At 41.4% G+C, this 15,716-nt stretch overlaps 1 long non-coding RNA gene across 1 annotated transcript in view; it reads right to left on the bottom strand.

Annotated features, from left to right (window-relative positions):
• Nucleotides 1–1,968: 1,968 nt before the first annotated feature.
• LOC141278347 (uncharacterized) overlaps nt 1,969–15,716 on the bottom strand; it is a 98,011-nt gene continuing 84,263 nt past the window's right edge. Inside the window, exons 4-5 of the long non-coding RNA XR_012330924.1 lie at nt 3,858–4,015; nt 1,969–2,087 (exon numbers count right to left, since the gene is read on the bottom strand). This is a non-coding gene — a long non-coding RNA (uncharacterized lncRNA). The remainder of the gene's footprint in view (nt 2,088–3,857; nt 4,016–15,716) is intronic.

Below are 15,716 nucleotides of genomic sequence, written 5' to 3'. Positions count from 1 at the left end.
TCTCTCAGGCTATTATCATGAGAGATAAAACAGTCATTGGGGAGGAAGTGAGGCCAGCAGCCTTGTATAATGCAAACGGGCATCAGGGTTCCATGTCAGAAGGCTCTGTCATTTACTAGTTACTAGGGTAACTAGTCTGTTACCCTAAATAGATTACTTCATTCTCTGAGACCTGTTTTCCTCATCTGAAAAATGAGGACTAATAGTGTCTACCTGCCTACCTCCAAAGTTGCTGCTAGAATCAAATCAAATTGAAAGTATATTAACATGCTCTCAAAATTAGAAGATGATACAAAAATGTAAGGAATTATTACTAACATAATATTCTGCAGTTAATAAAAATGTAAATAACAAAAATAAAGTGCCTTTTTAAAGTGCATGCCTACTCACCATTTCCAGAACTTAGAGAAAAAAATAATTTTTTTAAAAGGGCATTCCCTTTGGGCCCAGGAATATTACTGCTAAAAAATTAGCCTGAAGAAATAAATCATGTGTGATTGCATTGTTTAGCTACAACTGTGTTTGTTGTAGTGTTTGTACACATGACAAACAAACAAACCAAAAAACCAACCAGGAAACAGCTTAGATGTTCATCTATAGAAGCTTGGCTAAATACACCATAGGATCTCCAAGGGTCAAATACCATGTAACCATTAAAAAGTCTAAGACCATGTGTTACAAATTTTAAAATATATTTTCCTGCTGCCTCAACACCCCCACAAACAGGCTGGGAGTACAGTGGCCAGGCCACCAAGTGCGCCAGTATGAGAAAGCTGACCCCTGCCACTGGTCACTTTCTGTCCTCTCCTGACTGTGACCTAGTAGCGTTCAAACACACCCATGAAATCCCCTCATGCCTTTTGCTTTGATTCTCCATCCTGATCCCCAATAAAGATGCTTGCTCATGGCTCCTTGCTCTTTCTTGAGTCCTCACCTGTTTGGTGGAGCCCCATCCCCTGGTGTTTCCCCCATGCATTACCCTCACCCTCATGGCGTGCAGTGACTCTCCAGGACTTGTGAATATGATAAACTTTGTTTTTCTGCACCTCTCTGTGTCCCCTCTTGTGGCCACACCTGACTGACCACCTTGTAAAAGAATAGAAAACAGAACATTCAGTGGAATGAAAAATTATTTTTAAATGTGTTTTAAAGTAAAAAGAAAAAACTGGCTCTAGACTAGCACAATCCCATTTGTATAACTGTGTGCATATATATTGCACAATAAAATGTTTTAAAATTATACAACCCAATGGTAACTCAGCTGGTGAAATCACGGGAGAATTTTGATTTTTTTTCCTTTTGTTTACTGACTTATTTCTAAATTTTCTAAAGATATCAAGTATAACTTTTGCAGTACAAAGGAAAATATCCAAACTGGTAACTACCCCATATTCAAAAGAATAATATTCTGCTCATCCTCCAAACAACATTTCAGGAAACATCTTCTCCCGAAGACTTTCAGAATTCCGCCAGGTGGAGGGCACACCTCTGTCACTGAACCTCCATTTTACTTAGGATTTCTCCTAGGAAACGTTATTAGAATTATTTGTAGACTTGTCTTATCCCTCCATTTAATCACCTTGGGGATGTGAACCATGCCTAAGACAGACCCTTGTATATAATAGACCATAAGTTTTATAGAACTGATTAATTAAAAGTGAAGTTAAATAACTCTTTTCTAAAACTACTCTAGAAAGGACACACTCTGTCTTTGACTAAGTAGATCAACATTATCACCCTCACCACGCTAATAACCAGCATTTACCATGCACTTACTGTATGCCAGACACGTATTTGCTTTCAATAAAACAACATGATATGAAACTACCATTATTACACCCAATTTTAGTTGAAGAAACTCAGTCTCAGAGTGGTAACGTAACTCGCTAAGGGGGCAGAGCTTAATAAACGGTGGATCTGGGGTTTGAACCCATGTCTGTCTGGCTTTGAGATCCTAAGTCTTATACCCACCATATTATCCTGCCTTGAACGTGATGGGGAACCTAAAGTGGTCATCCATGTGGTCAGGTTATGAGTTAATAAAAAGTTAAGTGCTGAATTTTCCTTTATCACTCTCCATGAAATACCTGTAATAAGACCACAAAATGTCTTAAGCCGCCATTGAAGGACAGACATCCATTATTGCTATTCCTACAAAAAGGAAATCATTTACTTAAATGTAGTGTGGTGCAGTGTCAAGTATACTGGCCTAGAAGTCACTAAACCAGGTTTCAAGTCCTGCCTCATCTGCCAACTCACTAGGGGAGTTTGGCCACCACTTCAACTCCATCCGTGAAGGGAAAGGTTGGATGCAGTGGCTCCTAGGGTCTTTCTCTGTGGGGACAGCCTCCTAATCGTCTCAGCTTCACTGTGCCCTCTCCAACCTATTCTTCTTCCGGCAGCCAAACCAGGTCATGTCACTTTCCTGCTTCAAATCCCTCTGCAGATGCCTTCATAGTTTGAATAAAGACAAAGTGCTTAAAATGGCCTCTGCCCCTGTCTCCAAACTTTTGTCCCCTCACTCACTCCAAGGAAGCCACATCACCTCTTTCCAGTCCCTCAGATACAGGTCAGCTTTTGTCCCCATTGTTCATTCTTCCTGGAAGCACACACTCCCTCACACACACACCACCAAACCCAAATTGTATACCAGATGAACTCCTACTCATCTGTAAAACCTCTAGATAAAAATCCCTTCCTCGGGGAGGCCTTCCCAGTTCTTCCAATCTGAAAAATTCTCTTTTAGGACCCTATATTTCTCTCCATAGTACATCATAGTTTACAATTATTGAGTTCCCTGTATGATCGTTTGCTTAAAGACTGTCCCCTGCTCACATACTCCCTGGAGGCCTGCTTTGTCGACCATATGACCAGCATGTCTCTGCCTGACTTATAGTAGGCGCTTAATGCCCAGTAAGCAGTTAATTAACCAATTAACACCTAAACACTGGTATGATCATTGTGAGTTCCCAGAGCATATAGCTGGGAACAGGCCAGAGAGAAGAAATGGAATATAGGACTGGTCTAGGGGACAAAGAAGAGGCGCTGCAAGTAGAGTGTCTTGGTTTAAGTACTGAGGAAAAAAACAAGAGCAAGACACAATCCCAGAAAGGTCCATGAGGTGCATTTGCAAAGCTGGACCAGTGCCCTTTACAGAGCACCTTGGGTTGGGCGTGTGTGTGTGTGTGTGTGTGTGTGTGTGTGTGTGTGTGTGTGAGTGTGTGTGTGTGTGTGTGTGTGTGTGTGTGTGTGTGTGTGTGTGTTGGGAGTGGAGGGTGGACACAGCTCTGCTCTGGCAAAGCAGAGTCCTTCCACCTGCTTCTGGCACTGTACCCGCCTCAGATTGGCATCTGCACCGCTGGAATGCAGTCAGCGTGGGCAAGCTGTGCCTCACCACTGCATTTCAGCCCCACGGTGCTGCACCGTGGTCTGCTGTGCTGAGTCCCCGCAGGGCAAAGGCATCTCAATCCAACTGTCTCTCTGCCACATCAGTTTTCACCCTGAGATGGGACCCACCCAACAATAGCCACTTGCTCTCGCTGTCACTCGAAGCCTCCTGGTAGTAACAACACTATTTCAATGTAGCCAGTGGTGCTCGGGAAGCACTGATCCATCCTCTGACCGCCTATCCCATAACCCCAGGGACAGGGCAGCCGAAAGGGAGAGACCGTGATCTCCGTCCTTTACCCTGACAACAGGAGGCCAACATAAAGTGAGGTCAATGGGGAATATCTGCTTGAAATACTATTTTTACTTGAGAAGTTATTTCATTTATTTTTTCATGCAATTTTCATTGTCACTGATCAAAGTTCTGTATGAATATGCCAACTATGAATGGATATCTACATATTACTTACCAATTATTTGTCTACATTGAACCGTAGTTTGAATTTAATCATTTCTAAAGCACTGTTGGATTCCTTCCCCTTTGAGCTTCACGGCAATCCTGTAAGGCCAGTGGTATATCGTATTAATTTCCTGGGGCTGCTGTAACAAATGACCACAAACTTCGTGCCTGAGAAACAAAAGAAGTGTATTTTCTCACAGTTCTGGAGGCCATCAGTCTGAAACCCCTCAGGGCCATGCTCCCTCTGGGGGCTCTAGGAACACGTTTTCTCCTTGACTCTTTCAGCTTCGGGTGGCTGCTGGCATTCCTGAGCTGCTAGGTGCAGGGCTCCAATCTCTACCTCTATCTTCAGCTCACTGCCTTCTCTGTGTGTTCAAACTCCCTCGGCCTTTCTTTTATAAGGACACTTGTGATTGCATTCAGCATCCCTTGGATAATCCAGCATAATCTCCTCTTCTAAAGATCCTTAATTACATCCGCAAAGACCCTTTTTCCAAATAAGGTAACATTCATAGATTCCAAGGACTGGATGAGGATGTCTTCTAGGGGGACATTTTTCAGCCTACCACAGACACGGATGATAACTGTCATTTCACAGATAAGCAAACTGAGGTGAGAAGACTGATCCATAGTCACATAGCTAGTAACAGAGACTACATGGAAACCAAACCTGAACACTAAACTCAGGACACTTCAAGTCTATCATGTGGAGAGGAAAAAACCTTTGTCCAGCTCTCAAAGACAACTCAGTCTCTGTGGGGAGTTCTGGAATGTTCCAGATAAACTCCAAGTCAAGTATTTGCCCAAGGCTTCTTAACCAGTTGGTGACTGAGCCACTAAGGGAGCCAGGCCGTGGAAGCAGACTAGATGGAGAAGCTTCCTGTTGTGTGGCCTCCTGGTTCGAGCACTCCACAAGGGTGATCCCTGCCACTGCCCTGCCCTCCAGCTGGCTTTCCTGATCCATTCAAAGAGAGTAGGACCAATCAATGAAGACCTTCTGGAAGCAACAAAACTGCAGGCCATATAAAACAAATGTACGATTACCAAAGCAGAGGGTAGGGGGGAGGGAATAAATTAGGAGTTTGAGATTAAAATATACACACTACTATATATAAAATAGATAACCAACAAGGACCTACGGTATAGCACAGGGAACTATACTCAGTATCTTTTAATAACCTATAATGGAAAGGATGCTCAGCATCACTAATCATTAGAGAAATGGAAATCAAAACTACAATGAGGCATCAGCTCGCACTGGTCAGAAAGGCCATCATCAAAAAATCTACAAACAATAAATGCTGGAGAGGGTGTGGAGAAAAGGGAACCCTCTTGCACTGTTGGTGGGAATGTAAATTGATACAGCCACTATGGAGAATAGTATGGAGGTTCCTTAAAAAACTAAAAATAGAACTACCACACGACCCAGCAATCCCACTACTGGGCATATACCCTGAGAAAACCATAATTCAAAAAGAGTCATGTACCACAATGTTCACTGCAGCACTATTTACAATAGCCAGGACATGGAAGCAACTGAAGTGTCCATCGACAGATGAATGGATAAAGAAGATGTGGCACATATATACAATGGAATATTACTCAGCCATAAAAAGAAATGAAATTGAGTTATTTGTAGCGAGGTGGATGGACCTAGAGTCTGTCCTACACAGTGAAGTAAGTCAGAAAGAGAAAAACAAATACCATATGCTAACACATATGAAATATAAAAAAAAAAAAAAAGGTTCTGATGAACCTAGGCACAGGACAGGAGTAAAGACTCAGATGTAGAGAATGGACTTGAGGACATGGGGAGGGGGAAGGGTAAGCTGGGACGAAGTGAGAGAGTGACGTGGACATATATACACTACCAAATATAAAATAGATAGCTAGTGGGAAGCAGCCGCATAGCACAGGGAGATCAGCTCGGTGCTTTGTGACCACCTAGAGGGGTGGGAGAGGGAGGGTGGGAGGGAGGGAGATGCAAGAGGGAAGAGATATGGGGACATATGTATATGTATAACCGATTCGCTTTGTTATAAAGCAGAAAATAACACACCATTGTAAAGCAATTATACTCCAATAAAGATGTTTAAAAATAAATAAATAAATAACATATAATGGAAGAGAATGTTTAAAAAAGTATATATTTATACATATATATGTATAACTGAGTCACTTTACTGTACACCTGCAACTAACACAACATTGTAGACACAGATATCTATGAAGCAGCAGGGAGACGAGGATGGTACATGTTTGAGGCAGGCAGAAACAGGATCAGCCTGACTGGACTAGAAGGCTTCTACTGAAGGTTCTGCAGGGGAAAATGTGCTTTTCAACAGAAAATGAGGCATTGTCCATAGCACCCCCTTCTGCCTTATCTGATCTGACCCTGGGAATTTTTTTTTCATTGTAGATAACTGATAACAATGCCAAATAATTCTTGCCTATAGCCATGCAAATGAAGTCTCTCTAGCCGGGGAACAAGCCTCCCCACCCTGTGGGGGAAAAAACCTAGTTTTGTCTCCATTTGCAAATTCATTTCAAATACTTCTGATTTCTAAATGCTCCTGTTCTTTGGATTCTCCTCTGAACTGGTTGTAATATCACAGCTATTTCCTCATTAAAGGAGTTAAATAAAATCTTTAACACGAGTTTATCTTTATACCTGTACAAGAATCATGATTTTATCTTTTATTTTTAATTTTCTTTTAATAGTTCATAGGAGAGAGTCCCAGAAACTACCTCTAAGCTCATCTAGCTCAATGTGTTTTATTGAAAAGGAAACTAAGGCTCAGAGAGGGCATAGGACTTGTCTGAGGACCCAGGGATGGGGATAGCAGAGCCTGGGCTAGTGCATGGCACCAGATTCATAGTCCCACAGACCTGGATTCCTCTCCCAGCTAGCCTCTAATAAGTGTGTGACTCAGGCGAGTCATTTATCTCATAGAACCTCAGTTTCCCCATCCAAGTACCTACTTCCCATCACCCGCCCACACTGGGTTGCCTTGAAGGCAAACGAGATCATGCATGTAAAGCAAGAAGAAAGAATCTCAATGAGAAGTGCTCAAGGTGATCCAGTGAAGTGACTGAATTTTACATTTGTCTTATAGTAAATCATCATGTCATTATTTCATCATCTCTGTCTCCCTCCCCAGTAGAAGGACAAATTTATTGATGATAAGGATGATTACCTTCTCTTGGATAAACCCGATCTATATGACTGGGCACTGAGCTAAGTGCTTTACATGTATCATCTCATTTAATCTTCACAAAACCTAAGAGGATAGGTAATATTATCTGGCTTCCATAGCAAAGATTGCTAGTTACCTGTTCAATATCCATTACCCCTTTCTTCCTTACTAAGTCAACTCCAGTTTTATTCAGAGCTGCAAAGGACCCAGACAAAATTTCTATCTCTCAACATCTCTTGCACATAGGGATGGTCACATAGCCAAGTTCTGGCCATGAGACATAAGAAGTTGGTGAGCAGGGTTTCTGAGAAACATTCTTTAAAAGAGAACTGACCTCTTTCCCTTCCATGTTTCCTCTATATTCCCACAAAAAAAACTTGGATGTGGTAGTTGGAGCTGAAGCAGCCATGTTGTGACCATGCATTAAGAATGAAGTAACCATGTACTGAGGAAGGCAAAGAAGAAAGGGAGAAGGATCCTGAGTCACCTTTAGATTGTGTAACTGCCATTACAAGTCTTGGTCTGCCTATTCGCTGACCTCTTTAAGTGAGAAAATTAACACCCTAATTTGTTGCTGTCAACGTTTGCAGGATTTTCTTTCTACCAGCTGAATGTAATTTCTAACTACACACCCCATTTTCCAGTTGAGAAAATTTCACCCCAGAGAACTAAAAAGACTGCCCAAGGTCACACATTTAGTAAATATACGACCTGAGAGTGTTACCAGGCATTCTTAACCATGTGGCTTCACTGCCTCCTTAGTGGCACACAAGGCTATCTTGGATATTTTGAGCCCAACACACTTCCACTCACTGAGTGATTGATTTGGCTATTGTGAAGCTGCCCAAAGTTCATCATCCTTCCCTTTTCTCATACCCTTCCATCTAAAGCATTTGGTGACGGTGAGCATTAAAGAGAATATTATCAGGAACTGGACTGGGAGATAGTACCTCAATTTCTCCATATGTGCAAGGAACAGCTCAGACTCCGTGATCTCTAGAGCCTGAATGTCATTGTAGAATATCAGCTCTGACACTCTGCAGTGTTAATGTCAAACGAGAGTACAGTTTTGTAAGTCACCAGGCGGGGGAGTTGCTCCAAAGTCCCTGAGTCCTCCCCTGGCTTACCCAATGCATGAGTCTCCTCTACAGCATCCCATGACTGATTGCCCACTCTTTACTTATATTCTTCCAATTCTTTTAATCAATTTTTAATCCCAGCATGTAGTACCTGTTAAGTCACTCAGTATGTTTATCAAATGAACAAACAAACAAACAACTGAACGATCCAATATAATACATCCAAGTTTATTCAGGGATAGCTCTGAGCAAAAGGAAGTTCTATATCATACAACTTTTAAACTCACATTTAAAATAATTATATCAGTAACAGCAATTACCACTTGTCAAGTGATCATCAGATGCCAAGCACTGTACTAATGTCTTCACGTGCATTCTCTCATGGAGCTGAAATCTGCCTGCCTATGGTTTTAACCCGCTAGTCCTAATTCTACCCTAACAGCTGCCATCTGAGATCTTGCTATGTGCCTGGCACTAAGCTACACACTTTACATATCTTCTCTCATTTAATATCTTCAACAAACCTATGAGGTAGATGTCATCATCTCTACTGACTAATGAAGAAAGAACAGGGAGGTTAAATAACTAGCACAAGAAGACCATAAATCAAAGTGTATGGATTAAAAGCCAGGATGGTTAATACAAAAGTTCATGTGCTTAATCACAGTGCAGTGCCTCATCCCAATGACTAAGAGACCTTAGCGCTCCTCTCTTGTGGAGGACTCCAACTAAGGATTTCAACTAAGGTATACAAGAAGCCTCTGCTTTAAGACAGCCCAGATAGCAAAGTGAGAAAGGCAGTGAGAGCGGTTCACTCTGCAACCCTCCCCAGGCCTGGAGGTACGGTCTAAAGGTTCCACTGGCTCTTGCCTAGAGCGGCCCCACCTTCAGGACTCACCACCGTAGAGGAGACAATGGCAGAGAAGCCTGTCTGAAGCTAAACAAGCGAATCCCGCCACACTATGATGCATGTAAACCTAACAAGTCCTACAGTCCCACCAAGGGCCAGAGACATGAGCCTGGCTCTCCCCACGCCTGGAAGCACTGAAGCCAACACACGTTAGTGCCTACTGTTACATCAGACCAGCAGATTGCAAACTTTTTGGTTCCAGGACTCCTTTACACTCTCTGAAACCACTGAAGATCCGAAAGAGTTTTGGTTTATGTAGGTTATATCTATCAATATTTACTGAGTTAGAGATTCAAATTGATAACTAAAAAAAAATGTTTATTGTAATACAACCTAACAATAAATCTATTAACAAAAATAATGTATTTTTACAAAAAGTAACTGTGTTTCCCAAAGCGCGCACACACAAAAATACTGGGAAGCACAGGATTGTTTTACTTTTTTGCAAATCTCTTCAATGTTTGGCTTGGTAGAAGACAGCTGGATTCTTATTTCTGCTTCTGTATTCAGTCTGTTGCAATATCATAAGTCATACTGCCTCTGGAAAACTCAACTGTACTCCCATGAGGGAATGAGACTGAAAAAGGTAAATAATGAAAATAGTTTTGCTTCCCACATCAAAGTGTCCCCAGACTATATTTTGAGAATTTCTGCCCTAAACCAATAACATAACACATAGCTGTGTACTTTCCTGCTGTGCCCTGGCCTTCTCTCTGAGCTCCTAGTCAGGCCCATCTTTTTTTTTTTTTTATTGAAGTACAGTTGATTTATAATGTTGTACTAATTTGTACTGTACAGCAAAGTGATTCATATTTATTTATAGATATTTATAGATATATATACATTCTTTTTCATATTCTTTTCCATTACGGTTTATCACAGAATACTGAATACAGTTCCTCATGTTATACAGTAGGATCTTGTTGTTTATCCATTCTATATACCAATATAATAGTTTGCATCCAAATTCCCAATTCATCCCTCCACCACCCACCTCCCCCTTGGCAACCACAAGTCTGTTCTCTATGAGTCACTTTCTGTTTCGTAGATAAATTCATTTGTGCCATATTTTAGACTCCACATATAAGTGATATATGGTATTTGTCTTTCTCTTTCTGACTTATTTCACTTACTGTGATAATATCTAGGTCCATCCGTGTTGCTGCAAATGGCATTATTTCATTCCTTTTTATGGCTGAGTAGTATTCCATTGTGTGTGTGTGTATGTATATGTGTGTATCTATATATATACACCACATCTTCTTTATCCATTCCTCTGTAGATGGACATGTGGGTTGTTTCCATGTCTTGACTATTGTGAATAGTGCAGCTATGAACATAGGGGTGCATGTATCTTTTCGAACTAGAGTTTTCTCTGGATATATGTGGCCTGGCCCATCCTAACTGGTGCCTTCTTACGACACAGTCTCTGATTCTGCATCTCCCTACCCACATGCTGGGAAAATTCTCTTCCTTCTTTGAATCCTAAAAGTCCTCTGTTTCTTCCTCTTGTGTGTTACACACCACTTTTTAATTTGGGGGGAGGTGGGGAGTCATCTGTGGCCACACTTCATCCCTCTGCTCTAGCAACAAGTCTAAAACAGGAACCGTGTATCACTCAAGTCCCTTCTCTCACTTAGACACAACACATGGCAGGGTATCCACAGGAAACACTTATTTGATTAATTTTATGACAAGTACAGCATGTAAAACTGAGAGGAGAGTAATAAAGCATGAACTTATAGTTGGATACACCTGGGTTCAATTCTGCACTCTGCCACCTCCTACCTGTATGACTTGGAACAAGTTTCTTAACCACTGAGCCTGTTTCTACAACTGAAAAATGGGACTCAATAACAGACATTTTAATGTGAGAACTTAGGAATTTAGCACAATGTTGGGCACAGTAAATTCACAGTTACTACTGTTAATATTACTGGCTATTATCTCTCTATAGCCAAGCCATCCCTGAGTCCACAGTGACACGTGACACAGGTGCAACTTGAGGGTGAGAGATGGTGTGAAACTCACTGCCAGGGGATTCTACCCTGGACCATTTAGGGCTCAGACTCAAGAACCCTTCTTGGGCTTCCCTGGTGGCGCAGTGGTTGAGAGTCCGCCTGCCAATGCAGGGGACGTGGGTTCGTGCCCCAGTCCGGGAAGATCCCACATGCCGCGGAGCGGCTGGGCCCGTGAGCCATGGCCGCTGAGCCTGCGCGTCCGGAGCCTGTGCTCCGCAACGGGAGAGGCCACAACAGTGAGAGGCCCGCGTATTGCAAAAAAAAAAAAACAAAAAAAAACAAACAAGAACCCTGCTTAAGTACAGACACTTCCTCATATCTCCTTTCATGTCTTCCCTAATAGTCCCCTCCCCAAGACTCTCTGTCAGTACTTCTCACCTCCTGCTTAACTCCTTACAGGGCACCTGTCATTCTACCTGCAAAGCCTCTCATATCCATCGATGTGTCCCCTCCTTCACTGTCCCACCCATTCTGAACTACCATACCTTCTCACAGCACTACTACAACAACTCTTGATTTGTTTGTCTCCTTCCTCTAGACCCTTTTAATCCATTCTTCACTTGGCAGCCAGAATAACTCTTATCAATGGTCTTTATCAATTCACTGCTCAAAACTCTTTAATAATTTCTCATTGCTGGCCATCATCAAAAAGTCTATAAACAACCAATGCTGGAAAGGGTGTGGAGAAAAAGGAACCTTCCTACACTGTTGGTGGGAATGTAAATTGGTGCAGCCACTATGGGAAACAGTATGGAGGTTCCTTAAAGAACTAAAAATAGAACTACCATATGTTCCAGCAATATCACTCCTGGAGAAATATATAGGGGTACATGTATATATATATATACTCCTGGAGAAAACTCTAATTCAAAAAAGATACATACACCCCTATGTTCATAGCAGCACTATTTACAATAGCCAAGACATGGAAGCAACTTAAATGTCCATCAACAGATGAATAGATAAAGAAGATGTGGTACATATATACAATGGAATACTACTCAGCCATAAAAAAGAATGAAATAATGCCATTTGCAGCAACAAGGATGGACCTAGAGATTACCATTCTAACTGAAGTAAGACAGACAGAGAAAGACAAATATCATATGATACCACTTATATGTGGAATCTTAAAAAATGATACAAATGAACTTACTTACAAAACAGGAGTAGACCTGCAGACACAGAAAACAAACTTATGGTTACCAAAGGGAAAGGTGAGGGAGGGATCAATGAAGAGTTTGGGATTAACATATATACACTATTATATATAAAATAGATAACCAACAAGGACCTACAGTATAGCACAGGGAACTATACTCAATATTTTGTAATAACCTATAAGGGAAAAGAATTTGAAAAAGAATACATATGTGCGTGTGTGTGTGTTTGTGTGTGTGTGTGTGTGTATATATATATATATATATCTGAATCACTTTGCTGTACACCAGAGACTAACACAACATTGTAAATCAACTATACTTCAATAAAAAAAAAAAATCCCATTGCCCATAGATTAAACTCCTAACTCCTTACCATGCCCTACAAAGTCCTTCATGACCTGGACCCTCCTCAACTCTCCACCCTTTTTCACAGCATTCTCCCCACCCTGCTTTTGTTCACCATGCTTCAGACATACTGGCCTTCTTGCTACTCCTAGAATCTGCCAAGCTCTCCCCCACCTCCAGGCCTTTGTGTTGGTTGCTTCCCTGTCGGGAATGCTCTCCTGATAACTCCTTATATGGCTGGCTCATTCTCATCCTTCAACTTTCAGTGCAAATGTGTATCTTCAAAAGGGGCTCATTGACCACCCTGTTCAACATGGCCTCACTGGTAACCCTCTCACTCATTGGTCTATTTCTTTCATGTGACTTCTATTGAGTTATAATTATTTATTTGTGGAGTTTTTGTGTGTCTTCCTTATTAGAATATAACCTCCATGAGGCATAAATTTTGTAGGTTTTCTTCATCGTTGTGTAACAACACTACATATGGCACTCAGCACCTGTAGGTACTCAATAAACATGAAATATATACTAAATAAATGAATTATTGGTCCAAGCTTTGGTAAATGGTATAAGACAAGTTTCCAAACCTTATCTACTATAGTATCATGAAAGGAAAGTGACACTGACTCCACCAAAGCCTGAGGGTAAAATGTGCAATCTCATTGTCAGGGGATTCCACTGGGAATTTCTACAGCTCACATTCAAGAATCTTTTTCAAGTGCAAACTAGTTCCTGATACCCTCCTCCAGTCTTTCCCAGCTGATTCTCTGCCGGTAGCTACCACTAACTCCTCCATCCACCCTCTGTTTAATTCCTTGCTGGTCCCCCAGCTTTTCCTACTAGAAAAAACATAAACAAAAACCCAAAAGCCTTTCTCCATAAGGATGACTTCTAATTGCTATGTGGACACAGGAATTAACAAAACTTGTAAGAATTCCAGAATCATAAAACATTTATGATCATGGTCCTTGGTTCATAACTTCTGACTCCCTCTTGAGAGGGAGCTTCATGGGGTTTCTGTCTGCTGTAAGAATTGGACTCACCAAACTTCTTTCCAAAACAACCTCACATCTGCCTGACAAGATCATCCTTGTCTCAAATTGACTCCTTGTATTTCAAAGGCTTTTTGTACAGTGGAGTCCCCAGCTCTCTGGGTTCTGCCATTCTCTCTTCCACTGCCTGCCGCTCGTGGCTGGTAGGCAAGGATGACTCTTACAGCCAGTAGGGAGGCGACCACTGATGTATCAGCAACCAGCTAACATATCAAAATAACCATCCGCTGTGCCCTTTTGGGCCTGAATGCCAGTGTGTGCCCTCTCCCAGGCACTACGCAAACCCTTGCCAGTGAATTGACTGAATTGTGGAGAGCTATGCTCAGGTGGTCTTTATGGTTATAATACTTTCAAAGCTAGTAAGTATGCTTGAGATTACAGTACAGCGGGTAATGCTGTATGCACGCACACTGGGAGAAACAGCTTCTAGCCGTTTAAAATGTTTAGTACATCCTAAAGAAATCCCATTCCGCCTCCTCTTGCCATGCAAGTGCCAGGGCACTGGAAGGTGGGAGAGAATTATCTACCCATGTCCACTAGCAGTACCCCATCTTGAACTTCTTTATTGTCATTGTTTGGCCGTGAGCTATTTGGCAAGCTGTTTTGAAAGGCCCCAGTTTGTTAAATTCAAGAAACTCATGTGAGAAGCAGCGAGAAAAACAATCAAAACAGCAATAAAACACAGGCTTACCCTGGCACATTACAGAAATGTTCCCTCTCCTTTTCCACCTCTCTCCCCAAGACGTTACCCCCTGCCTCGAGCAAGTGGGAGATCTGGACTTCGTTGATGGAACCTGGTAGGCTGTGTCAACAGGGCCCCTGCTAGTATTGCTCAGGGACTGTCTGGGCCAGGCCAAGAGAGCTGAACCAGATGCTTACGGAGCAGAAAGACGGTGATCTGCCCACACATGGGAACAGGCAGCACATGAAGACTTAGGGTTTTTCAGGGTCCTTCTATATTCATTGTATTAACTAATTCTTATAGGAGCCCTGCAAGGATATCTCTCCTTAAAAGAGCAGGAAGCCAACTCAGAAAGGTTCAGTCATTTGCCCAAGATCACAGAGCAAACAGATATAAAGCACTAGTTCTCAAGCCTAAGGATGCTGACTTCCTATGCAAGCCTTTCTCATTAATAATAATCATCCCTGTTTGCAACATATATGACAGCCAAAGGTTAATATACCTTGTTAGACACCTGCCCAATATCCATACCTAAATTTCATGTTACAAACCGAATCTCAGTTCTGTTCAGGGCAACAAGAAGCCCAATCATGGATGATAAGTAATTGATCTGAGCCAGTGGTTCTCAAAACTGAGCATATCAGAATTACCCAGAGAGTTTGTTAAAATACAAATCACTTATTGGACATACCCTTTGCAAATATTTTCTCCCATTCAGTGGGTTTTCTTTTCATCTTGTTAATGGTTTCCTTTGCTGTGCAAAAGCTTTTTAAGTTTAATTGGGTCCAATTCATTTATTTTTTAGTTTGTTTCCTTTATCTGAGGAGACAAATCCCAAAAAACTATTGCTATGATTTAAGTCAAAGAGTGTTCTGCCTACATTCTCTCCTAGGAGTTTTATGGTTTCCAGTTTTACATTTAGGTCTTTAATCCATTTTGAGTTTATTTTTGTATATGGTGTGAGAAAATGTTCTAACAAGGGGTTAATATCCAAAATATATAATCAGCTCATACAACTCAATATCAAAAAAACAAAGCGCCCAATTTAAAAATGGGCAGAAGACCTAATAGACATTTTTCCAAAGAAGATATACTGTTGGCTAACATGAACATGAAAAAATGTTCAATATTGCTAACCATCAAAACCACAATAAGATATCATCTCATACCTTTAAGAAGACGTGGCACATACATACAGTGGAATATTACTCAACCATAAAAAGAAACGAAACAGAGTTATTTGTAGTGAGGTGGATGGACCTAGAGTCTGTCATACAGAGTGAAGTCAGAAAGAGAAAAACAAATACCACACGCTAACGCATATATATGGAATCCAAAGAAAAACAAAAAAAATGGTACTGATGAACTTAGTTGCAGGGCAGGAATAAAGAGGTAGACATAGAAAATGGACTTGAGGACA

Source organism: Tursiops truncatus, chromosome 3, assembly GCF_011762595.2.
Source record: "Tursiops truncatus isolate mTurTru1 chromosome 3, mTurTru1.mat.Y, whole genome shotgun sequence".
In the NCBI taxonomy this organism is placed as follows: domain Eukaryota; kingdom Metazoa; phylum Chordata; class Mammalia; order Artiodactyla; family Delphinidae; genus Tursiops; species Tursiops truncatus.
The sequence above is the reverse complement of the archived record's forward strand: the minus strand, read 5'-3'. Positions and strand labels throughout refer to the sequence as shown.